A 26,779-nucleotide genomic window follows, 5' to 3' on the forward strand; every position below is an offset into this window, starting at 1 on the left:
TGACCCAGTATGGCCATTCTTATGTTCTTATGTTACCATCTCCATTACCATTTTAGCCATGAAGTTATCTGCAGTAGTAACCAGAATATATAATACCCTCAGTTTCAATATCTTTGAGTTTATCCCTCTTTCCCGTTCAACACATCATACTATTATATTCTGTACTGAATGAAAGGAAAGTCCTCTACAGAGATCATTTTCTAAGAACCTGAATGTATTTTGCTTTAGAGACACATAGGCCTGATTAACAATTATTTACTGACATCATAAGGTGCATATATAGCTTCATGCTTTCCCTCGACAGCCCTTGTCTACGCCAGTAGTTCCCAACCTTTTTTTTGCAATGGCACACCTTGAGACCTTCATTTATTTTGTGGTACACCACCATATTGTCTCCAAATGAACTTGCCCTCTTATTGCTCGAATTAAGCTGTTTACTACTTTTGCCATTCCTAGTCTGTACAATACAGTTAACAATATTATAGTATTACCTCACACCAGTTCTGTCCTCAGCCCCACTCAGTTTGGCCCCCCTAGTTCTCTCACCAGTTCTGCCCCTCTTAGCTCCCCCAACTCACACCTCAGCCCCACCCCCCTTCACCTCACCTCTGCTTCTCCAGGAGTTCTTCCCGTCTCCCAAGCCTGGGGGCTGCAATGGAGTCCCTGCTCCCCTTACAGTCTGGGGAGAGCGGCTCTAGGGGCTCTTCCCCCTGCCCCACCAGTGGCTGAAGGGGGGAGGGGCAGAGGAGCTGACCCACTGCTCACAGGAGGGAGAAGAGGGAGATTGAGTTCTAACTGGTTGCTCTGTCCCTGGAAGAGGTGGGGCAGTGAGGCAGACAGCCAATCAGTAGATGGCTTCACCTTTCCCCTTCCCCCCATCCTGCAGGAGTCAAATTTGCTCTTGTGGAATGGAATGTGACACATACACAGTATTTGAAAGGGGCCTCATCCTGGAGAGCAGAAGTACAGAATGTGATCCAGCTCTAATAGTAATTAAAATACAAGGAAATTCTCTTTTGTAGTTTTTCAAGCAATACCTGTTCCAAGCAATACCTATTTGAGCCTGATGGCACACTGGTTGGGAAAGATTGGTCTATGCTACTGTTACATGACTGAGTCATAACCGTATTACTACACAGTTTGGTTATGCCTATGTAGATCAGACCAAATCATGTTATTACCATGTTAATGGAATCATTAAGGTTTATTTCCCTTAACATAGTTGTAACATGATTTTGTCTGGTTTCTGCAAATACAACAAAAATGTGTTCTAACATGTTTAAGACAAAACAGTGTCGTGACTGGGGTCTCAAATGCATGTGTAATTGTAATACAAACAATACAAGAGTGGTGTTGCCTATGCTGATGACTCATCACCATATATATAAACTGCATCCAAAAAACTATGTGAAAGAATATTGATTGCGAAATGAAGCAATCAGAACATAGGCAATGCCAAAATTAAGAGTTCCTGTATATCCTTGATTTAGCCCTCTTGTAGATGTGCATTGTGATACAATCTTTCATTACTTATTTTTCCACAATTATTTTTCTATTTCTTCTCATGTATTTTTATGTAATTTTCTAAGCTTTTAAAAAACTTAATAAGGAAAAAACAAAATATGGATCCATGTTCATCTCCTGAAATGGGTCAACAGCAGTGCTGGAAGCTCTAGATTCACAGCGCAGTCCTCTGCCACTTGAGCTAATGGAGTAAATGATCACAGCCTTCTGCTACTATCTTCTACGTGAAGCTCCTTACTAGAGGAGGATGGAGACGTGCACTTTGCCCATGGGTTTCATCATGCTCTTTCCTAGACGCCAGATGAATTTTGAAATTTGAGATGCCTGGGGTCAATTCCAGGCTCTGTAAAGAATTGTCTAGTAGTTATAAACTTTTCTGTCCCTGCCTAGCCTCTCCCTGTCCCTTTATACTCCTACCTCCTTGCTCCCCATCTGCTGTTGCTCCTCCCCATTCTACTTGATTATTGCCCGCTGTTGTTCCCTCCACTCCAAATGCCTGGCAAGTGCCCCTCTCTCACCTTCCTCCTGCTGCCTGTTTTTCTCTTCCCACTCCCTTCCTACCAGGGGCATCAGACAGGGGGCAAGTAGGGGCATGGGCCTCCCAATAATCAAAATAAAATTTCTGCACATGGCGCTGCTTCCTACTATTCTTGACTCTCAGGCCATGTCTACATCTAAAATTTTGCAGCGCTGGTTGTTACAGCTGTATTAGTACAGCTGTATAGGGCCAGCGCTGCAGAGTGGCCACACTTACAGCAACCAGCGCTGCAAGTGGTGTTAGATGTGGCCACACTGCAGCGCTGTTGGGCGGCTTCAAGGGAGGTTCGGGGAACGCGAGAGCAAACCGCGGCGAAGCTGGTCTCCTTTCCCGGTTTGCTCTCTCGTTCCCCGAACCCCCGAACAAGCAGGTCTCCTTCCCTGCGGTTTGCTGGGTGGTTCGGGGAACGCGAGAGCAAACCCGGGAAAGGAGACCAGCTTCGCCGCGGTTTGCTCTCGCGTTCCCCGAACAAGCAGGTCTCCTTCCCTGCGGTTTGCTGGGTGGTTCCGGGAACGCGAGAGCAAACCGCGGCGAAGCTGGTCTCCTTCCCCGGTTTGCTCTCGCGTTCCCCGAACCCCGAGCAAGCAGGTCTCCTTCCCTGCGGTTTGCTGGGTGGTTCCGGGAAACGCGAGAGCAAACCGCGGCGAAGCTGGTCTCCTTCCCCGGTTTGCTCTCGCGTTCCCGGAACCACCCAGCAAACCTCAGGGAAGGAGACCTGCTTGCTCGGGGTTCGGGGAACGCGAGAGCAAACCGCGGCGAAGCTGGTCTCCTTTCCCGGTTTGCTCTCGCGTTCCCGGAACCACCCAGCAAACCTCAGGGAAGGAGACCTGCTTGCTCGGGGTTCGGGGAACGCGAGAGCAAGCCGGGGAAGGAGACCAGCTTGATTACCAGAGGCTTCCTCAGGTATGTTGGGATACCTGCTTATTCCACGGAGGTCAAGAAAAGCGCTGGTAAGCGTCTATACTTGATTACCAGCGCTGGATCACCAGCGCTGGATCCTCTACACCCGAGACAAAACGGGAGTACGGCCAGCGCTGCAAACAGGGAGTTGCAGCGCTGGTGGTGCCCTGCAGATGTGTACACCTCCTAAGTTGCAGCGCTGTAACTCCCTCACCAGCGCTGCAACTTTCTGATGTAGACAAGCCCTCAGCATTTGAGTTAAGATGCTTCCTTCTTGCTGCCTGTATTCCAGAAAAGCGTAATTGAGAGTGTGCTTTTAGTATTTCTGTATCTTGTCCCAAAGCAGTCCAGCAGCCAGGAGGAGCAGTTGCTCAGAAAGTCCTTGTCAGTTTTTACAGCCCTGAGATAGAACATACTGCGTCTTTCAGTGTGGATGATGCATGTGCTTTCTAATTGCTATGTAGGAGCTGTGAGGGAATGGGGCATGCTGAGGCCTTGGCTACACTCACACTTTACAGCACTGCAACTGGGATGTGAAAAAACACCCCCCTGAGCGCTGCAAGATACAGCGCTGTAAAGCGTCAGTGTAATCAGGGCAGCAGCGCTGGGAGCGCGGCTCCCAGCGCTGCACGCTACACCCGTAAGGGATGTGGTTTACATGCAGCGCTGGGAGAGCTCTCTCCCAGCGCTGCGGCTCTGACTACACTCACACTTCAAAGCGCTGCCACGGCAGCGCTCCCGCAGCGCTGCCGGGGCAGCGCTTTGAAATTCCAAATGTAGCCATACCCTGAGTGCAGATGGAATCTTCAGCTAACAAGTTTCTACTGAACATGTGTGAACTGAGATTTTTCTCTAACCTTCTACTTGGAAACTGTACTTCATCTGTTTTAGCTGAAACCCTAGAAGAGAAAGCAGATACTCAGTATGAAAAAAACGTGAATGGTTAAAGTTTGGCGAAGTCATAAGCAACCAGAAATTGGTGTTATAATAGGAAGTGCTGGGCCACATTAACTACAGGTATCACTGTGCTGATAAATTGGTATTCAATGTTGATAGATTGGAGAAGGTTCAGAGAAGAACCATGAATGATCAAAGGATTGGAAAACATGCCTTATAGTGATAGACCTAAAGATCTTAATCAATTCAGTTTAACAAAGGGAAAGTTAAGGGCTGACTTGATCAGATTATAAGTACCTACATTGGGAACAAAATACTTGATAATAGCCTCTTCAGTCTATCGGAGAAAGGTGTAATGTAATCCAAAGGCTAGAAGTTGAAGCTAAACAAATTCAAAAATTAAAGAAGTTGCTAATTTTTGCATGAGAGTAATTAACCATTGCAATAACTTACCAAGAGTTGTGGTGGATTCACCATCAGTGGCAATTTTTAAATAAAGAGTGGATATTTTTGTAAAAGATCTTCGCCGCTTCAAACAGGCATTAATTCAGGGAAGTCCCCTGGCCTCTGTTAGGCAGGCGAGTATTCTAGATCACAGTGGTCCCGTCTGACATTGGAATCTATGATTCTGCTGCAGCACAACTTACCACACACCCATCCCCTGCGCCTGCCTGCAAAGCCAGCCCCCACAGACCTCACATCTGTGCCATATCATTGGTCCCTCCTGGTTCACTTGCTTATTGGTTCCTTATCTTTAAGTCTGTCCCTGGAATGGATATAGTAAGGAGGAGGAGAGAGAAGATGCAGTGATTAAGACTTTTTGAACCTCGGATAGGAAGTGTCATGAACATACAGCTAAGGGTAGCATAAAATCCCTCCTTTACCTGTAAAGGGTTAAGAAGCTCAAATAACCTGGCTGGCACTTGACCAAAAGGACCAATAAGGGGAGAAGATAATTTCAAATCTGTGGGGGAAGGTTTTTGCATTGTGCTGTGTGTGTTGTTCTCTCTGAGACAAAGAGAGAGACCAAGCAAGTAATCCAGCTCCTACTGAAATGATACATCTAATTTTACAGAAACAGTAAGTAATAGCAAAGAAATGCATTAGATTATCTTTTGTTTTAGCTTGTGAATTTTCCCTATGCTAAGAGGGAGGTTTATTCCTGTTTTTTTGTAACTTTAAAGTTTTGCCCAAAGGGGAATCCTCTGTGTTTTAAATCTTATTACCCTGTAAAATTAGCTTCCATCCTGCTTTTACAGAGGTGCTTCTTTTACTTTTTTCTTTATAATAAAGTTCTGTTTTAAAGAATCTGAGTCTGATCTGTGCTCACCTTGGTTACCTATTTGGTTGGTATATTATTCTCAAACCTCCCCGGGAAAGGGGGTGAAGGGCTTTGAGGGGATATTTTGGGAAAACAGGAACTCCAAGGGGTCCTTTTCCTGAATCTTTATCTAACTCACTTGGTAGTGGTAGCGATACCAGGGCAAGGAATTTGTACCTTGGGGAAGTTTTTAACCTAAGCTAGTGGAATATAAGCTTAGGGGGTCTTTCATGCGGGTCCCCACATCTGTACGCCCAAGTTCAGAGTTGGGAGGGAACCCTGGCAGGAACTATAGTAAAATTGAGAGTGGAAATAGAGAAAAGAGGGGGAGGGAGAGGTATTATGAGTAAAAGAGGAGCAGTTCATGTATGAAAAGATATAGTTTTAGATTGTCTGGAGTTCAAAGTAGAGATGACAGAGCAGCAGCTTGAAATGTGAAACTGAACAAGTGAGGGAAAGGTCAGATAGAGAGGAAGATTTGACAACCATCAGCGTAGAGTTAGTGTTTGAAATAATGGAATAGGCTGTGTATACCAATAGAGACAGGAGAGAAAGAAAAGGAAAGAACTAAGAACTAAACCTTGGAGGATAACAACACATGAAGAGAAGATAAATAACAGTTAAAGGAGATGATGGAGGAACAATCAGGAAGATAAAGAATCAGAAGAATATAGCTGTGGAAACAGAAGAGAAGTTGCAATGGGAATGTGATCAACCATATCTGAGAAAGCAGACAAACCAAGAAAGTTAAGTAGATGTGGAAGGATAACTAACATTGGGAATTTAAAAGTTTGGAAAGCATGGGATGAGAGATGGGATCCATGGGGCGCAACCTAGGCCTGTGGGACCTCTGTGCTCCCTTAACCCTCCAGCCAGGGCTCGCTCTCACAATGCTTTGCTAACCCAGCAAACCCCTCCAGGCCCTGTTATCACTCAGCACAACAGCACTTGGAGCTGCACTCCCAGCTAGATCAGAGCCACTCATGAATCACACCGAGAAAGGCACCAGCCAAATCCCCCAAACTTCCAGCGCTATACCTCAGGAATATACTGTCTTGCACTGCTCAAGCCGAGCAGTGCAAATTTACTAACTGGTTCACCACTTCATCAATGGAAAGGGGATATACACTAGCTTTTGTAAACTGGAGCAGATTTGCCACATGCTTCAGGCAGACTCACTGGTAAAGATAAACAGTTAAACGAATTTATTGACTACAAAAGATAGATTTTGAGTGATTATAAGTGATAGACAAAAAGTCAGAGTAGTTACCAAAATAAAATATAAACATGCTGTCTAAACTCTCAACCCTATTAGACTGGGCAACATCTAGATTAAGCAGTTTATCTCACCCCACTGGATATGTCAGTCCTTAGTATACAGGTTTGTCCCTTAAACCTGGGCCAGTCTCCTCTATTGGAATCTCCAGTCTTCTTCTGAGTGTCTTTGTTGCTTGCAGCATAGGTAGGGGCAGGAGAAAGGCCAAGCATGGGATCCCATGTTCTGTTTTATAACCTCAGCCCCATGTGCTTGGAGAGCACAAGTCAAGGCATGTCTTGGGCATTGCTAAGTCCCCAGGCAAGATTGAGCAATTCCCCTGGGGTGGCTTCATGCAGGTGACTCTTTGAATTGTAGCTCCCTTGCTGGACAATGGCTGTTGATGGGTTGTTTGACACCCTGCCTGGGTGCTGGTTACTTTCCTTGCTGTTGTCTCTGGGGAGCTAATATCTGGCTGATTCCCCAATTTACAGCATGTTTTAGTGACAAAGGAAGACCATGTGATGCACTGTGGTTGTTAATCCCCTTTCTCTAGGCTTGTGAACTTGTCAGATAAAGGAATCTAAGTGTAATGTCACTAAGGAAGCTATCAACCTCAAAGATGTTTGGAGAATTTTTCTGAACTTATATGACAAAGTTTGGATTGGGCTGATCAAGGCTACAATAAATTTGGAATCATAGAACCATAGAGTTAGAAGGGACTGCAAAGGTCAACTAGTCTAACCCCCTACCAAGGATTTGTTAAATGCTTTGTGTAGTGAAAAGGGGACCGGAATGAGAACACTGAACACCAAACACCTGTCAGTTTTGGGAAGTTAGGATTTGAATCTAATTCCAAAACTCAACTTCAAAACTCAGATTGCTACCATTATAATCTTTCACCCTTTTATGAGCATCTGACAATTCTTTGTAGTTTATCCATTTCCATTCTCCCAGGTAGCTGAATTTTAAATATGCTTTGAATATGGTATCTCTGCTTTTAATTACCTAAAATCAAAGAGTTGCCCTGTTGTCAGTCTAGACAAATTAATTTTCTGTTTACTTAACTGTGAAGACAATTACATGACACAGTGTGATAACAGGTAATCTGGTTGGTCATGGCATTAGTATATAAAGAGTATTGTTATAGCCTCATTAATATTTATACAGTCAAGTGTTATTACCCAAGGCAGATATAAAAGCTTCTCAGTGATGTTCCAAAGCAAATTTGGGAAGCTGCATAGGTCAAACAAAAGCTTTAGCTTGTTTTCCAAAATGTTTATTAATTTTTTCTTGCCTATTGACTGAATACAGGAGAAGCTCAAGTGGAGAAAACGTGATTTGGGGAAAGGTTTTCCATATACTGGTTGTCAATGTGATGTATCTTTCCTTGGCTAATTTAGTTTTAAATATTCAGACACTGCCTGTGACCTGAAACTTGTGTCACCTTAATATAGATAAAGAGATATATGTACAATTTAGGATTGCATTGCTGAGATCGTCCTCTTTGATAGAAGTGTTTTTATATTTACATATAATCATAAGTCCAAAGTTTGAGTTTTTTGTTTAGAGTTTATTTAGGTTACACTCATTCCTTACTCTGGCACAAGCTCACTGACTTCAGTGGGAGTTCATTTGTGTGAAGCCTGAGAAAAAACTAATAATGAACCTCAGCAGTTTGATATTTTCCTATGTCTGATTTCTGTGGGTTATTAGTATGTTGAATCTATCATGTTATTATTTATTTCTCAAGCCAGTTCCTAGGCTTTAGTGGCATATGTTTTACCATGATGCTTTGGCTCCTTTTTTTCTGTACCTTGTTGTTCCTCTTCTTTGAGTGCTTGCTCATGTCAATTCCATTCTCGGTTTGTGCGGCCATTAGAGATTTTTGCCTTAACGGTATCCATAGGGTCAGCTGTGGCACCCGCTTGAGTGCCGTGCTTATGCGCGGCCATTAGAGATTTTTGCTTTAACGGTATCCATAGAGTCAGCTGTGGCACCCGCTTGAGTGCCGCGCTTATGCATTGGTATATTAGGCACTAATAGGCCTACGCCCTCTCAGTTCCTTCTTATTGCCCGTGGTGGTTAGTCGGAGTGCTTTTCCCTTGCCTAGCAAGGGTTAGCGGTTCGTCTTCTTCAGTCTTTGAGCCTTAGGGCCTTGTAAATAGTTTGTTTACAGTAGTTAGTTAGTAAGTAGTTGTTAAGTAGTGTACTTAGAGATAGAGTCCCGGTGGGGACTTTGCCCTAGGCGGGGCATGCCCCGGTCTCTGGGTTTTAAGCCCAGTACTGACTGCAACAGGCCTATGCCTGTTAGTGACCCCCATAGCAGCTGCCTCAAGTACTTGGGAGAATCACATGTGAAGGTCTGAAGGACACCTGGGCTACCCTTCACTCACTGCAGTCAGCAAGGAAGCAGTTCTGGCCTCCCCCACCGCCAAGGCCTTGGCAGCCTCGACAAGGGCCTGCAAGGAGAAGGGAGAGACATGAGTTTTAGTCGTTGCCACTTTTCTTCCTCCCTCTCAGCTGTGCAACCCAACCTGGCAAAGCATCACAGGGGCCAGAAACACTCATTTTAAGGGTGCGCTCAATAGCGACGCCCCAGTCTACTCCCCGGATCTACCTCGTTCTTTCCTCAGTTGTCTTTCTCTCTACCTGTTTGCGGGTCACCTTGGACCATTGAGTGTTAGAAAGTGTATCTTGGAGCTATACCCGGCAGTTCTCCCTCCACCAGAGCAACCTACCTGGCCAAGTGGAAAAGGTTCACATGCTGGACCTTGGACTGGGTTATCTAGGCTGAGCAGGACTCGCTGCAGGTGATCCTGGACTATCTTCTGCACCTCATGCTGCAGGGTTTGTTCCTGTATTCAGTCAAAGTCCACTTGGCTGTTATTTCGGTCTTGCTCATGATAGGACGGTTCATTTTTTGAAGGGTCTGGAGCGTCTCTACCCATATCTGTGATCCTGTCCCTCCCTGGGACCTGGATCTCATGCTGTCACGGCTCATGATTTCCCCCTTTGACCCTCTGGCTTCCTGGTGCCCTCTTCTCTCCTGGAAGGTTTCATTCCTGGTTACAATCACGTATGCCCACAGGATCTCGGAGATTAGGGCTCTTACTTCAGCGCTGCCCTATACGGTGTTCTACAAGGGCAAGATCCAGCCGCATCCATTTCGCAGTTTCATACCGGCCCGGGCATATGCTTATCTGACTTCTTTCTGAAACTGTGAACTTAGAGCCCGCCTCTATGGTTTCTGCTTGTGAGTCACCTAGAATGGAATCAACGTGAGCAAGCTCTCAAAGAAGAAGAACGGTTACCTAACTTTCATAACTGTGGTTCTTTGAGATGTGTTGCGAATGTCCATTCCATTACCCATCCTCCTGTCCTCTGTCGGAGTTGCCAGCAAGAAGGAACTGAGAGAGTGTAGGGCCTGCGGTGCCTGCTATACTGATGTTTCAGCATGGCACTCAAGGAGGCCCCACAGCGGACCATACAGATACCACTAAGACAAAAACCTCCGACAGCCGCACACATGGATGCACACACATCTAGAATGAAATAGACATGAGTACCATAGCTCAAAGAACAACAGCTACGAAAGGTAAGAGACTATTTTTTCTCAAGTCATTGGAGCCGGTGCCTGTATGCCTCAGTGCATTCAAGTATCTGAATGGGGACTGAAGATACAGACAGGCACCTAAAGTCATCTTTTAAACGTGCCTATCTCCAGTTTTAGGCTTCTTAATATCTTTGAAAATTTGGTTGTAATTGCTTCAGGGCATTCCATTCTCTCCCTCCATGTTTGAAAGCTTAGTGCTTTTTAAATTATTATTTGTACTGCAATAATGCCAGCAGACCCAGTCGTGGACCAAGTCCCCCTGTGCTAGGCATTGTACAAAAAGACAGTGCTGGTCCCAAAGAGCTTGCATTTAGTCTGGTTCTAAACTTACTGTATGGAGTTTTGTTGTAGCTGTGTCGATCCCAGGATTTTAGAGAGACACTGTGGATGAAATAATATCTAGATGGTGCAATAGAAGATATTGCCTCACCCACCTTGTCTCTTTATACTTATTGTGACAGAGTGCAGGGAGTTAACAGGTGAGCCTACACTCTGATCAATGTGGCACTAATTGGCTTCGCCAGAGAAGCCTGATTGGGGACTGAAATCTAACTAATCAGGATAGCGGGCTGACTGAGCTAAAGGGTTACTTAGCCCATCAGCTGAGGACTGATTTTAAAAAAGGGAGTATGAAGGAAGTGTGGGCTGGAGGAGCAGGGCTAGCTGGGCGTCAGGGAAATCACAGTAAAGAGAGACGTATCTCCTCTTCGGCCCTAGGGAAAGGGCTGAGGATATAAGGGGCATTTGTAAATGATGCTGCTGCGCAAAACTGCAAAGGTGTGTAGGTGAAGGAAGTCTAAATAAACAGGATAGTGTGGATATCCAACCAATGGAGTCTGCGCTGGTTTTGTGTGATGCAAGAAGGCAAGAACAGATGTGCCCTGCTACACTCACATAATATCAAAGTACCGGGTATAAGACCCTCACACAGATGCCTTGAAGCACTGAGGAACAGGCATGAAGGCCTGCAGTAACCTCAGTGCAGCTTTAAAGCAGGAGGAAAAAAAAGTTTTTATGCAGAAAAGAATACTAAGAAGGCTCTGAAGGTCTAGGCACACCACCAAATGGACACCCCTCTGCACTGTAGCCCTGTGTCATAACCCTGTCCCTACCACATTTGAAGTGGCAATGACATCCATCCTTTTCCAGAGAAGAAGAGGCAATATATGGGGCCCGCTTCTCTATAGGAGTGACAATAGCTCCCCTACCCACAGGAACATCTGGACTACAGTAGGGGGACTCCTAGTACTTACTCCTGCAGACCAGGATGTATTTGTTGGGTGGATAGATAAGCCAAACCTGGTATACTTTTCAGTTCCTGCCACATTTACGGTCTTCTGTATGCCTCAGAACAGAAGGTTTAGACATTTACATCCCACAGAAATGAATGGCGATATTCTCTCGCTGTCTCGGAGCTATTGTGTCATGTTGCCTGCAGACTCAGGCAGTCATCACTGCACTGGTTTCACTATAAAACTTTTCTTCACAATCAGGAGGCCAAGAAATATCCCTTTTTGCAATGAAAGCTGAAGTTCTGAAAAATACATCTCCAGGAGCTGGGGCCCTCCGTGCAGTCCTATAATGCATATACCTTGGCACTGCAGCCTCTTGAGTAGCACCAATAAATAAACATTAGAGCTGTGGTTAGATGCCAAAATCAAGCCCACAGTGTTCAGACTTGGCTTGAAATCCTATGGTTTGAAAAACTTAATTTGTTTTGTTCCAAATCTGTATTCCTGGTTTGTGTTCTCCCCTCCCTAGTCTCACAAAAGAATTTCTGACAATAGCAATAGAAACTCTGCTATACATTGCAAAGTGTGCATTTGTGCTAATAGCAAAAATTTAAATGAGGATTACAAAAATGCTTCTTGACATAATGAGTGTTGTAATTTTTTTGCTTTAAATTAAATATTATAGCTTATGTCAATCTTCATGGAATTTATAAGGACTCCCAATATGCTAATCCAAAATTTCTCAGTGAGGAGTGTTTCTTTCAGATAACTGTAATAATTTTTGAAATCTCCTGTGTGAGAATGCTTGAATTAGTTTACAGGGCATAACAGGTCGCAGCCTTTATTTTGGAAATAATTTCAGGAGTAAGTGACATTGCAAATAAGAAGATTGCTTATAATTAAAACAGATTGACTTGCTGTTTATTTTTCCCTTTTTTTCTGGCATAGGAGGATTTTATTTCTTGTCAACCTGGATAGAAGTCTAATATAATAGGTAAACAATCAGAACTGAACTTTATAACTAAGAGCAAATTTGTTTTTTGTTTACTGTAGCTTTGCCAACAGTTTTTTTTTATTTATTTAAAAAAATGACAGGTATAAAATTGAAAATACCTCTATATCTTGGAGTTATGCCACAATTGGACTGATAGCTTCAGTTAACAAGGCTCTGTAATGCTGTCAAAAAAAATTTTTGGTTGAATATATCACTGTTATAGCAAGAAGAACTATAGCTGGTGACAAAAACAAAATGAATGTTTAGCTTGAATGAGATGACAGCATTTTTTGTTCCATATTGAGTGGCATTAAGCAACGAAGGCAATGGGAACCCCCCTGCGTACAACATATTCTTTTCTCATGATAGGCCTGATCCAAAGACCATTGAAGTGAGCGTAAAGACTCCCTTTGACTTCAGTGGGCTTTGATCAGACCCTAAATCATACCTGAGAGACATGTAGTTTGAGAACTCTTATTATGATAATTAGCCTAAGAGAGCCTGTTCACAGCAGAAAGCATTATCTTTAAAAGTATATAGTTGTAGAGGATTTTATTTCTTGTCAAGCTGGAAGGAAATTTAATACAATAGTTTACAAGTAGTGTGCTAAAATGGTACTCAGCACCAGGGTGGATAAAAATCTGGCCTTAAAGATGATCCTTCAGATCGTCCAAGAAGGTTACATCATTTAATTCCAGTCCATACTAATACCTCATTCCCCTACCCAGACCCTCTTCAGGGACCATTCTCTTGTGTGTCTTGTGAGACTGTTACAATTCAGTGCAATAGAACCAGTACCTCTAGAATTCTGAGGAAAGGTTTGCACCTATTGCCTTATCCCAAAAAAGAAAGAGGGTTGGCAACCTATACTAGCTCTCAGGTAGCTAAATGTGTTAATATGTTGCAAAAGATTTTTCATGATGACTCTCACTGCTGTCACATCCTCACATGTTTGGTTCATCACTCTTAGCTTACAGGATGTATACTTCCATGTAGTCCTATATCCAGCACAAAGGAATTTTCTTTGTGTTGTTAGGGAATCATTTTCAGTTCTATGCGTTTCCCTTCCGACTGTCAACAGCCCCACAGGTGTTCACAAAATGTCTTCAGTCATCGTGCCTTATCTTTGAAGGTAACATCTACATGTTTCTTCTTACCTAGGTGATTGGTTAATTTGAGGGAGATCAGCTCTTCAAGTAACTAATGCAGTCCAAGTATCTCTTCGGCTGTTTTTTTTTTGCTGGGTCTGAAATAAAACCTGAACAAATCAAACCTTATTCTATCTCAGTCAAGCAAATTCATTGGAATGGTTATAGACTCTACAGCAGCAAGGGCCTTCCTTCCACAAGAGAGATTTCAGAGCATCGTACAGATAATCTTGGGGTTGCAGATTTGTCCATGGATGTCAGCAACAGTGTCCCTCAGGTTACTGGGGTACGTGTCATCATGCAATTTTGTAAGCCTGTTTGCCGGACTTTAATTAAGGTCATTTCAAGCCTGGTTGAAGTATCTGTCTCACTCAACCAGACACAACATGTCCGTGAAGGGAAGAGTTCCAAGGCACGTTTTGTCCCTTATATGGTGGACAAACCCACAGAATGTGTCAAAGGAGTCCTTTTGCCATCCTGATTCCCACTAAAACTTTGGTTATGGATATTTCAACAAAGGGTTGGGAAGCTCACTTACATAAGTTTTGGACTCTCAGCCTATGCTATTTCTTGCATACCAAGAATCACAGCTAGAACTCAGGGCCATTAGACCAACTATGAATCTATGAAAACTTGCAAATCTTTTCTGCCTCATTTTGCGAGTACCATGACATAGGTGCTGACAGATGATTCCAGGGAAATGTTTTAAATAGGCAGAGGGTTTGCAAGATGGAGCCCTCTGTGTCAAGAACCAGTATACTGTGAACTTGGTGCTTTGTGAGTCAGGTTAACACTGCATCTACCAGGAGAAATCAATTTGCAGATCACCTAAGCAGGCACCTGTCATCTTCTTATGTGTGGTCCTTGAAGGACTCAGTTCTGAACAACATTTTTCAAGATTGGGGGAAATCTGCAGGTGGACCTATTTGTATCCAAGGAAAACAGGAAATGTCCTCTGTTCTGTTCTCAAGGAGGGAGAAGTCTGCATCAATAGAAAATACTTTTCTGATGCCATGGTCAACATACCTGATGTAAATCTTCCCACTGTTTCCATTAATTCACAGAGTGCCGAGGAAGGTCGGACAGGACAGGGTCCTGGTTACATTCATAGCTTCAGTGTAGCATTACCAGTTTTGGTTCTCTGACTTGGTATAGATGTCAAATCTCTACTTTATAACATTAACGTCATACAAAGACATAATTTCTCAGAATCAAGGTCTAATTTTCCACCCACAGCCAGTATCCCTCCACCTGATACCCTGGATGACATCAATGGATAAGATGTCCAAAACATCCTTGGATGTTCAAAGTATCTTGTTACAGAATAGAAAACTCCTCTACTGGAACAACATACTTGTCCATAGTGAGAATCACTTCCGTTAGGCTTTCACACCATGGTGGGGATCTGGTTAGAACATTAATTCCGTTTATTTGGATTTTTAATTATTTGAACAATTAGTTCTTTCCTTTTGTGCCATCCATCCTCAATTCATTTGTTTCTGTCACTTAAATCAGGAAATAGCCTTCCCTTGTTGCTGCTACTGATGCAGCATTCTGGAGACTCATCCTGTGGGCAGTCTTTGTTGTCTGATGTAGGATAATCAATTTTAAGACCAGAGGGGGTATTACAATAGTCCAGTATGACCTTGTCAAGGTTCCTTCCCCACTCTGAACTTTAGGGTACAGATGTGGGGACCTGCATGAACACCTCTAAGCTTAAATACCAGCTTAGATCTGGTTTTGCTGCCACCATCCCCAAATACTAACACCCTTCCCGGGATAGTCTTGAGAGACTTCTTCACCAAGTTCCCGGTGAACACTGATCCAGCCCCTTGGATCTTAACACAAGGAGAATTTAACCATCCCCCCTCTTTTCCCCCACCAATTCCTGGTGAGTCCAGATCCAACCCCCTTGGATCTTAAAACAAGGAAAAATCAATCTAGTTCTTAAAAAGAAAGCTTTTAATTAAAGAATGAAAGGTAAAAAATATCTCTGTAAAATCAAGATGGAAAATAACTTTATAGGGTAATCAGATTCATAGAGCCCAGAGGAACCCCCTCTAGCCTTAGGTTCAAAGTTACAGCAAACGGGTAAATCCTCTTACCGAAAGGAAACATTTACAGTTGAGAAAACAAAGTTAAACCTAACACGCCTTGCCTTGCTGTTACTTACAAGTTTGAAAGATGAGAGACTTATTTAGAAAGATTTGGAGAGCATGGATTGATGTCCGGTCCCTCTTAGTCCCAAGAGCGAATCACCCCCAAAACAAAGAGCACAAACAAAAGCCTTCCCCCCACCAAGTTTTGAAAGTATCTTATCCCCTTATTGGTCCTTTGGGTCAGGTGTCAGCCAGGTTACCTGAGCTTCTAAACCCTTTACAGGTAAAAGGATTTTGGTGTCTCTGGCCAGGAGGGATGTTATAGTATTGTACACAGGAGGGCTGTTCCCTTCCCTTTATAGTCATGACACCTTCTGCCTAACTGGCCATGCGGCCATTCTGCAGAAAAGGACCTGAGGATGACAGAGGACGAGAAGCTGGATATGAGTCAGCAGTGTGCTCTTGTTGCCAAGAAGGCTAAAGGCATATTGGGCTGCATCAGTAGGAGCATTGCCAGCAGATCGAGGGAAGTTATTATTCCCCTCTATTTGGCACTTGTGAGGCCACATCTGGAGTATTGCGTCCGGTTTTGGGCCCCCCAGTACAGAAAAGATGTGGACATATTGGAAAGAGCCCAGCGGAGGGCAACGAAAATGATTAAGGGGCTGGAGCACGTGAGTTACAAGGAGAGGCTGAGGGAACTGGGCTTATTTAGTCTACAGAAGAGAAGAGTGAGTGGGGATTTAATAGCAGCCTTCAACTATCTGAAGGGGGGTTCCAAAGAGGATGGAGGTAGGCTGTTCTTAATGGTGTCAGGTGACAGAAGAAGGAACAATGGTCTCAAGTTGCAGTGGAGAAGGTCTAGGTTGGATATTAGGAAATACTATTTCATTAGGAGGGTGGTGAAGCACTGAAATGGATTACCTAGGGAAGTGGTGGAATCTCCATCACTGGAGGTTTTTAAGGCCCAGGTTTACAAAGCCCTGGCTGGGATGATTTAGTTGGCGTTGGTCCTGTTTTGAGCAAGGGGTTGGACTAGATGACCTCCTGAGGTCTCTTCCAACCCTAATCTTCTATGATTCTAACACTGGCCATAGAATTTCAGCTTGTAATTCCTGCATAAAGCCTATGTCTTGTGGGTTACCTAGTACATCTAGTTATAGAATCTTTTAGAAGGACATCTTTACATGCTGTGTAAAATAAAATAATAGCAGAAACCTTCTCCCTGTGTAGATATTTGTAGACTGTGATCAAGTCATCTCAACTTTCTCTTTGATAAATGAAATAGTTTGAGCTGTTTTAAGTCTCACTGTAAAGTAGATTTCCCAGAATTTAGATAATTTTTTGTAACTTTTTTTTTCTGAACTCTCCGAATTTTTCAATATTCTTTTTAAAGAGTGGACATCAGAACTGGACATATTATTATTCCAGTAATGATTTTATCAAAGCTCTTTACACCTTCCTACTCCTACTGGATATTCCCCTGCTTATATATCTGAGGATGACACTAGCCCATTTAGTCACAGCATTGCACTAGGAGCTCATATTCAGTAGATTATCCACCATGACCCCCAGTCCTTTTAGAATCAGCTCTTTCCTCAGTGAAGTCTTTTCTCCTGTATGTATGACCTACATTCTTTGTTCCCAGATACGACCTTGCATTGGCTGGATTAAAAGGGATCTTGTTGTTTGTGCCCAATTTACAAAGCAATCCAGATCAGAATACAATTGACTTGTCCTTATTTACTATTCCGTTTTTCCTGAAAACGATAATGGTTGGTATTCTTTATGCAATCATCCTTTAATTATTTACTAACTTAATCCTGTAGCAGCCATTCCATGATTTTGTGCAGGTTTATATCAGGCTAACTGGCTTAGGGTTACCTGAGTTATCCCATATAACTTTTAAAAATATTTTCCTTTGTCCTGGAAATTCACCAGTATTCCAAGATATATTGATAATCAACATCAGTGGTTCAGACAATTCCTTAGACAGTTCCTTTAAAAGCATTGCATGCAAGTCTTCCAGTTCTGCATCTTTTAAAATGTTTAACTATGGAAGATAATATTTAACAATCTCTCTAGCAATAGCTGGACTATCAAATATTTCATTGTTACTGCCTTCTCTCTCCTTTCCTTCTCCTCTTCCTCTGAGCAAATCAGAAGTTACTTCTAAATATATACAAACTAGCTACACAGGCCCCAGCATTCTAAATTTATGTTCTTTTCCTGTTCATATGAAATTTGTAGTTAGGACCCTAATTCACAAAGATCCATACATAGGACAGAGAAGGTATAATATATTTATCACGTTATTGTTAAATTATATAGACCTTTTCTCATACTATTAACATTATTTGCTGTTAATTTGTCAAAAAGTAGTATGTTGATATTTGGTAGGTGTTTGTGACACTTCCCGAGAGTACCCAAAGTTGTGAGCCACCTTGCTACTGTCTGTCCGTAGTGTGAGGAAACCTCGTCCGTGCCTGCTGTGGGTCACCTCCCTGTCTCCCCTGGGCATGAACACAAGTACACCCCTCTTGGCCTATGTCAGCTCCACTGTCCCTCTGCAGGTTAGCGATAGGCACACACTCCAACGCTGAGCCTTCCAAGTGTCTCTCTGGGGTGTCCAGCCTCTGGGCACTGGGCATTCACAGAATTCACAGATCTACTGCTCTCATAGGAACAGTACACCTCATTTTACCAGCTACAACTCGGGATCACTGTGCTGCTTAACACAGCATTTAGATATGTTTGTAGTGAAAACAAGTAACAGTTTGTTTAACAGAGTATAGAGGTTCTATAAATACCAAGTGAAATTATTAGAAATAAATTATTACATGTAAAATAAAACCATAATACCTTTTACAGCCTAGATTTAATTAACAAGATACTGTCTTGTCTAATGAAGTTCAGTTCACCCAAAGTTCTTGCAGCATTTTCCAGCCAGGCTGGCTATGACCCTCCTTTCATAAGACAGAACATACTGGCAGTTTGTCTCCTGGGTGAAGGATAACGTCTTCTTGCCATCCCAGATGTATCAGAACAGTCCTTTGATTTTTATTCATAAATCGGACCCCCTCCTGCTGTTTGTTCCTTTCGGTAGATTTTGGGATCTCTGGTGGATTTTGCAGTCTTGACTAGTTGGTGGCTTGAGATGCAAATAGACTTTCATTGTGAGGCATGCACTGCATGATACACACCTGCCAAGACAGAAAGATAAGCATTTCCTACCCATTGCCTGAACAGAAGGATGTCCAAGGCCTCTCGCCTCCTGGGGACCTGTTAACTTCAGGGCTTTAAGAACATAATTGCCAATATATATACTTAACTGCTTAAATGTTATCCATACATATAGTTTGCAGTGACTATGATTTCCAGTAAATTACTGGCTCTTGAAAGAGATCTTACATGCTACCCTTTGGTGAATTATTATGCATGTACCCGGTCCAGGGGATCCCTGTAAAACCCCTGTCCCCATTGATATATTTGTGTGATGTGCTTTATTTCTTAAATACATTTTGGTGCACAATATTCATTATTCTATTGCTCTAAGACTTTTGTGTGATTTCCTCACTTTCTAGGAACTTGAAAAATAAATAACAGCCATTGAGCAAAAAACATACCAAAAGAAAGGACTGTTTTGGCCCTAAAGTTTGCTTTATTCTTTTTCACACTTGTATTTCTTTTTTTGCAGGGAAAGTCTGTAGATCAGTTGCAGGCATTGTCCTTGCTTATAGCTCCTTGGAAGTGGAATAAGCCACACCCCAAAAACCTAACGAGCCAGTTCATTCTGACTCCATCATCTATAGGTAGGTTTTACCAGATCTTCTGCTCAGAGCAACAAGAAAACAATCCAAAACAAATGGGAAGGGATCCTATTTATTCTTAATATTCAGTGTATCCAATTCTAAGGGTTATTGGCTGTTATTTAACCTCTGAGGCTCTCCAGCAAACTTGCTGGAATCACATCTCTCAATACTGAAGTAGTTGGCTACAGTGTCTTCTAGTGCAACATGTCTGCAAAAATTGCTCAGGCAGCTTCACCTCTCAGGCAACCAAGTAAATAGGCTGGCTGACAAAAAAAAAAAAAAAGGGGGCACAAAAATGCCTGGGCTACCTGAATGCTGCATGCTGACCATGCCCAGCTGATTGGGCTAATACCCAGATCCTGCTCCCACCAAGGGCTGGACGTGTCCTACCACTTCTTCACTCTCCATCAAACATTTCTCCTGTCCCTACTCTTCCCCTTTCCCCCTCCCCCCACCTCATGAATCTGAGAACTTGGGAAAGGAGGGTAACTTGCCTCAGGAGAGGATACTACAGATTTTGGCCACAGGTGTCACTTCTCCACAAAGGAAATGTCTACGGCTCTGGTTTCTAGTAAAACTAGGACCAAGAAGTACAGGGACTCTATTCCTCTTCCAATTTGCCGTAACACAAACTTTTCAAGAGCGGGTTCTTCAGATACATATTCCTTCGAGGACAGGTAGCCTTTTGAATTGGGCCCAGAATCCACAGATGAAGATTCTCATAATCATTTTTTTTAGGAGAAATATTTTGAAGTCGTTCTTAGGAAAAGCAGGTAGACTCTTTGTTCCTACAGATGAACATAAGAAGAAGTGAGAGAGAAGGGGAAGTGAGACAACCAAAAATAAATATGACCTTGCTATACTCCCAAAATTGGATGCAACCCTCATGAGTTGTTAAAGAAATAGAATTTTTTTATTTAAAAAAAATAAAAAATAAAGCTGCCTCAGCAGCCCTTCATGCATCAAATTCCCTATTGCCAGCTCTGCCATTCAAGATGGTAAAATCCTTTTGACTGAGAGCCATTTTGATAGAGATTTCCATAGCGGCTGCTGTCATGGTAAACCACCTTTGGAGAACACGAGATTTAGAGCAAGAGCAATAAACTCAACTCTGTCTCATCACCAGCTTTGGCTAAGGTTCATGGAAAGCTGATCCCCAACAAAAGCAGATACTGGTCATCACTACATATCTGAGAGCGAAGGATTTTCACAGACCCTGTAGAAAGAGCTGCCATTGAAACCTCTTTAAAAAAAAAAAATCTTGGAAGGTCTTCTCAGTATCTGGTGTATCCAGCTTGCTGATTGAATAACACACCGAAAGACATGAGAGACAGAGAAGGTACTGTAAGAAGACCCTTTGCATCCATCAAGCATCATGACTGCATGCTTACCCAGTCTAATATGGTTCCCCCAATAGGGTGAAACTGGGAGGAAATGTTAGTGTTGGATCAATACAGAATAAATCTTAAACAGACATGTCCCAGCCTGCTTTAGTCCTTAGACTGGACACAACTCCAATCCATGGTCAAGTAGATCCCCTTTTTCCTCCAGCTGATGCCACGGTTGGAAGTCTGCAATATATCAACTGTTTCAAATTGAGGTAATTGAATTCCTAGGGAACCCAAAGGCTTGGCACTCTAATTCACCCTCTTCCTAATGCCCCTGCATTCCAAAGACAGAGGAGTGCCAATCTGAATTTTTTGAACAGATTCCTTCTGTATCACAGTTCAGGATGAAGATGCTAATTTCCACTAAAGCAACAATTTCCCAAGGGGATTTTATCTATAGTCAGTTGAACTGAACATCTATCTACATATTATATAATCCTCCCATAGGAGATATCTCAGCTTCACATGCAACAGACAACATTTTCAGTAAGTTGTTTTATCTTTTATCCTATCTGCTCCTCTTTAGGGGTGTTTGCCAAAGTGCTAGCTAATATTGTGACTTTCCTTGGGCAGAAAAATGTTCTTGTATAAACATTCCAAGATGACCAGCCCATCAGAAGACCCTTTCCGTGGAAGGCACACAAAACAGCTCCTTCTCTGGAACAACATGGATTGGTCAACTCTGACATGAATGGAATAACTCCAAGAAGTCTACATTAATACAGGGGAGAGTCATAGATACCAAATGCCACACATGATTATTTCTATAAAAGTTTTTCAGACGCTTGTGGCCATAATATCATCCATTCTCCAGTCACTTCTAACAGGGCTCTGATGTCTCTTGTCAGGATAATGGTCTCTTGCAAAAACAGACTGTTGTGAGCTAAAGTTTCACATGTTCTGTCCGGAATTTTCTTATTTTCCTGAGCTCACGAGAACCGTTATCTCTGTCCTATATGGTCCCAGTCCCAAAGCCATATTAATATCTTTCTCTTGGCAGCTAAAAGAAAGCAGGTACTCAGAGAGCTGGTGTGAGTCAGTGTCAAAGAGGGTAGATGGAGACAATCTATGCAAGCTTCAACAGAAGGGAAGCTCATTCAGGAAACAGTTTCATCTGAGGATAATGGCAAAATGGAGCTCCAACAGTGTATCAATTGGCTCAAGCACAGGGCAGTCATGTGCTCTAAGAGCTGTAACACCAGTCCTGCTCAGCCAAGATATACTGGTGATGTTCTATGACACTGACAGTGGCTTGTATCAACAAGAAAACAAGTTTCAGGTCCTCAGACCTGCTATGAGCCTCTAATTTGCTCTGTTCCTAGGTAAAGAAAGAAAAGAAATAAAATTAAACAAAATAACAATCTGCTCTCTTTCAAAAACTAACATAAAGAAATAAATATCATAGCAGCTCATTAAGCAAGCAAAGGTTAGATTCAGGAAAGTGGAGAGTCAGACCCTGGGATGCCTGGCCATCAGCTATAGATTCATAGACTCTAAGACTGGAAGGGACCTCGAGAGGTCATCGAGTCCAGTCCCCTTCCCTGATGGCAGGACCAAATATTGTCTAGACCATCCCTAATAGACATTTATCTAACCTACTCTTAAATATCTCCAGAGATGGAGATTCTACAACTTCCCTAGGCAATCTATTCCAGTGTTTAACTACCCTGACAGTAAGAAACTTTTTCCTGATGTCCAACCTAAATCTCCCTTGCTGCAGTTTAAGCCCATTGCTTCTTGTTCTATCATTGGAGGCTAAGGTGAACAAGTTTTCTCCCTCCTCCTGATGACACCCTTTTAGATACCTGAAAACTGCTATCATGTCCCCTCTCAGTCTTCTCTTTTCCAAACTAAACAAACCCAATTCCTTCAGCCTTCCTTCATAGGTCATGTTCTCAAGAACTTTAATCATTCTCATTGCTCTTCTCTGGACCCTCTCCAATTTCTCCACATCTTTCTTGAAATGCGGTGCCCAGAACTGGACACAATACTCCAGCTGAGGCCTGACCAGCGCAGAGTAAAGCGGAAGAATGACTTCTCATGTCTTGTTTACAACACACCTGTTAATGCATCCCAGAATCACATTTGCTTTTTTTGCAACAGTATCACACTGTTGACTCATATTAAGCTTGTGGTCTACTATGACCCCTAGATCTCTTTCTGCCATACTCCTTCCTAGACACTCTCTTCCCATTCTGTATGTGTGAAACTGATTGTTCCTTCCTAAGTGGAGCACTTTGCATTTATCTTTATTGAACTTCATCCTGTTTACCTCAGACCATTTCTCCAATTTGTCCAGATCATTTTGAATTTTGACCCTGTCCTCCAAAGCAGTTGCAATCCCTCCCAGTTTGGTATCGTCCGCAAACTTAATAAGCGTACTTTCTATGCCAACATCTAAATTGTTGATGAAGATATTGAACAGAGCCGGTCCCAAAACAGACCCCTGCGGAACCCCACTTGTTATACCTTTCCAGCAGGATTGGGAGCCATTAACAACTACTCTCTGAGTACGGTTATCCAGCCAGTTATGCACCCACCTTATAGTAGCCCCATCTAAATTGTACTTTCCTAGTTTATCTATAAGAATATCATGCGAGACCGTATCAAATGCCTTACTAAAGTCTAGGTATGTCACATCCACCGCTTCTCCCTTATCCACAAGGCTCGTTATCCTATCAAAGAATGCTATCAGATTAGTTTGACATGATTTGTTCTTTACAAATCCATGCTGGCTATTCCGTATCACCTTACCACCTTCCAAGTGTTTGCAGATGATTTCTTTAATTACCTGCTCCATTATCTTCCCTGGCACAGAAGTTAAACTAACTGGTCTGTAGTTTCCTGGGTTGTTTTTATTTCCCTTTTTATAGATGGGCACTATATTTGCCCCCTTCCAGTCTTCCGGAATCTCCCCCGTCTCCCATGATTTCCCAAAGATAATAGCTAGAGGCTCAGATACCTCTTCTATTAACTCCTTGAGTATTCTAGGATGCATTTCATCAGGCCCTGGTGACTTGCAGGCATCTAACTTTTCTAAGTGATTTTTTACTTGCTCTTTTTTTATTTTATCTTCTAAACCTACCCTCTTCCCGTAAACATTCACTATATTAGACATTCCTTCAGACTTCTCAGTGAAGACCGAAACAAAGAAGTCATTAAGCATCTCTGCCATTTCCAAGTCTTCCGTTACTGTTTCCCCCTCCTTACTGAGCAGTGGGCCTACCCTGTCCTTGGTCTTCCTCTTGCTTCTAATGTATTGATAAAAAGTCTTCTTTGTTTCCCTTTATTCCCATAGCTAGTTTGAGCTCATTTTGTGCCTTTGCCTTTCTAATCTTGCCTCTGCATTCCTGTGTTATTTGCCTATATTCATCCTTTGTAATCTGACCTAGTTTCCATTTTTTATACGATGCCTTTTTATTTTGTAGGTCACGCAAGATCTCGTGGTTAAGCCAAGGTGGTCTTTTGCCACATTTTCTATCTTTCCTACCCATCGGAATAGCTTGCTTTTGGGCCCTTAATAGCGTCTCTTTGAAAAACTGCCAACTCTCCTCAGTTGTTTTTCCCCTCAGTCTTGATTCCCATGGGACCTTGCCTATCAGCTCTCTGAGCTTACCAAAATCCGCCTTCCTGAAATCCATTGTCTCTATTTTGCTGTACTCCCTTCTACCCTTCCTAAGAATTGCAAACTCTATGATTTCATGATCACTTTCACCCAAGCTTCCTTCTACTTTTAAATTCTCAACAAGTTCCTCCCTATTTGTTAAAATCAAGTCTAGAACAGCTTCCCCCCTAGTAGCTTTTTCAACTTTCTGAAATAAAAATTTGTCTGCAATGCAGTCCAGAAACTTAATGGATAGTCTGTGCCCCGCGGTGTTATTTTCCCAACATATATCTGGATAGTTGAAGTCCCCCATCACCACCAAATCTTGGGCTTTGGATGATTTTGTTAGTTGTTTGAAAAAAGCCTCATCCACCTCTTCCACCTGATTAGGTGGCCTGTAGTAGACTCCCAGCACGACATCACCCGTGTTTTTTACCCCTTTTAGCCTAACCCAGAGACTCTCCACACTTCCGTCTCCTATGTCCATCTCTACCTCAGTCCAAGTGTGTACATTTTTAATATATAAGGCAACACCTCCTCCCTTTTTCCCCTGTCTATCCTTCCTGAGCAAACTATACTCATCCACACCAACATTCCAGTCGTGTGTATTATCCCACCAAGTTTCAGTAATGCCAACAATGTCATAGTTGTATTTATTTATTAGCACTTCCAGTTCTTCCTACTTATTACCCATACTTCTTGCATTTGTATATAGGCATCTAAGATACTGGTTTGATCTTGCCTCCCAGGTTTGCCCTGACCCTCCTTCCTCACTGCCATTATAGCCCGTGCTCCCTTCTGTTTCCAACCCATCTCCCAGGTCTTGTTCCCCACTTACCTGTGGGGTTTGCTCACCTGTCCCCGTCGAACCTAGTTTAAAGCCCTCCTTACTAGGTTAGCCAGTCTGTGCGCAAATAAGGCCTTTCCCCTCTTCGAAAGGTGAACGCCATCTGTTCCTAGCAGTCCTTCCTCAAATTGCATCCCGTGGTCGAGGAAGCCAAAGCCCTCCTGGCGACACCATCTTCGCAGCCAGGCATTCACCTCCACAATGCATCTGTCTCTGCCCGGGCCCCTACCTTCAACAGGAAGAATCGAAGAGAATACCACCTGCGCTCCAAACTCCTTAACCCGTACTCCCAGAGCCCTGTAGTCACTCTTGATCTGCTCAGTGTCACACCTCGCAGTATCATTTGTGCCCACATGGATGAGTAGCATGGAATAATAGTCAGAAGGCTGGATAATCCTCGACAATGCCTCTGTAACATCTCGGATACGGGCCCCTGGCAGGCAGCATACCTCCCGGGATGAACGGTCAGGGCGACAGATGGGTGTCTCCGTCCCCCTCAGCAGAGAGTCTCCAACCACCACTACCCTACGTTTCTTATCAGTGGTGGCAGCAGACCTCCCAGCCTTAGGGGTACGAGGCTTCCCCTCCTTAACTGTTGGGGGTTATTCCTTCTCTCCGGTATCAAGAAGAGCATAACAGTTATCTTTTACCACAGCAGGAGGGTTTGCAGCAGGGGTGGAGCACTGCCTGCTGCTAGAAGTAACCAGCTGGCTGTGTCCACCCTGAGCCTCCTCCTCCACTGGTGTGTCCGATACACCGTGAGGCATCTCCTCCTCCACTGGTGTGTCAGTAGTCCTGTCAACTGGGACAGCTACGTCAGCTGTCTCCACATGGATACTGTCCAAGAATTGCTCATGGATAAGGATGTTCCTCAGCCTAGCCACCTCCTCCTGTAGCTCTCCCACCTGCTGCCTGAGAGATTCCACCAGTAGGCACCTTTCACATTGAATGCCACCCCCAGCCTGGATATCAGGAAGTGGAAATTGCAAATTACAGTCTTTGCAAGCCCACACCAGAATCTGGGTAAAAGCATCCATGCTTTGGTGCTCTGTCTGGCTACAGGCGCAGGTGGAGGAGACAGAAGCAGTGCTGGCACAGGTGTTGCGGGTCCTCGTCACCATTGTAAGCCTCCCTCTGTCAAACTCTCTCAAATTCCCGTCTGCAGCTCCCTGTCCGCTCTGCTCTGCTGTAAACAGAAAGGTTTTGGATGTGTCTCAGTTTCTAGGTTCAGAGGACCAATGGGTCATAGATGAGACCGACAAGGGAACCCCACTCCCTTCTTACTCCCCTTCCGAACTCCCTTGCAAAACTCCCTGTTAGCAGCTCCTGTTCGCTAAGCTCCCTGGTCGCTTGTGCACAGCTTTATAAAACCCTGGCCTGAGTGAATGCCCAGCCCACTGGTTAAGGCTCAGCCAATTACCAGAGGCTTCTAGCTTTCAAACCTTCCTGGTAGCTCCGCCTCCAACTGCCAGCTACAGCACACGGTCCTTCAAACACACAAACCAAACAGACTGACAAACAAGCTCAGCACACAGCAAGTAACCCCCAAACACAAACACACACACTGCAGACAGTCACTTACCCCACAGATGCTGTATGTGCTC

At 43.4% G+C, this 26,779-nt stretch overlaps 1 protein-coding gene across 14 annotated transcripts in view; it reads left to right on the forward strand.

Annotated features, from left to right (window-relative positions):
* Positions 1-26,779, forward strand: part of ADARB1 (adenosine deaminase RNA specific B1) — a 277,040-nt gene that overhangs the window by 134,106 nt on the left and 116,155 nt on the right. For 2 of the 14 annotated variants that reach the window (XM_050916516.1, XM_050916515.1), the window contains one exon: positions 19,222-19,336. The exons of 11 other annotated variants lie outside the window; for them this stretch is intronic. The gene's annotated coding sequence lies outside the window, so the exon portion shown is untranslated. Of the gene's footprint in view, positions 1-19,221; positions 19,337-26,779 lie in introns of those variants that run through there. One more of the 14 variants, XM_050916519.1, reaches the window with a different exon arrangement.

This window comes from Gopherus flavomarginatus, chromosome 10 (assembly GCF_025201925.1).
Source record: "Gopherus flavomarginatus isolate rGopFla2 chromosome 10, rGopFla2.mat.asm, whole genome shotgun sequence".
Classification (NCBI taxonomy): domain Eukaryota; kingdom Metazoa; phylum Chordata; order Testudines; family Testudinidae; genus Gopherus; species Gopherus flavomarginatus.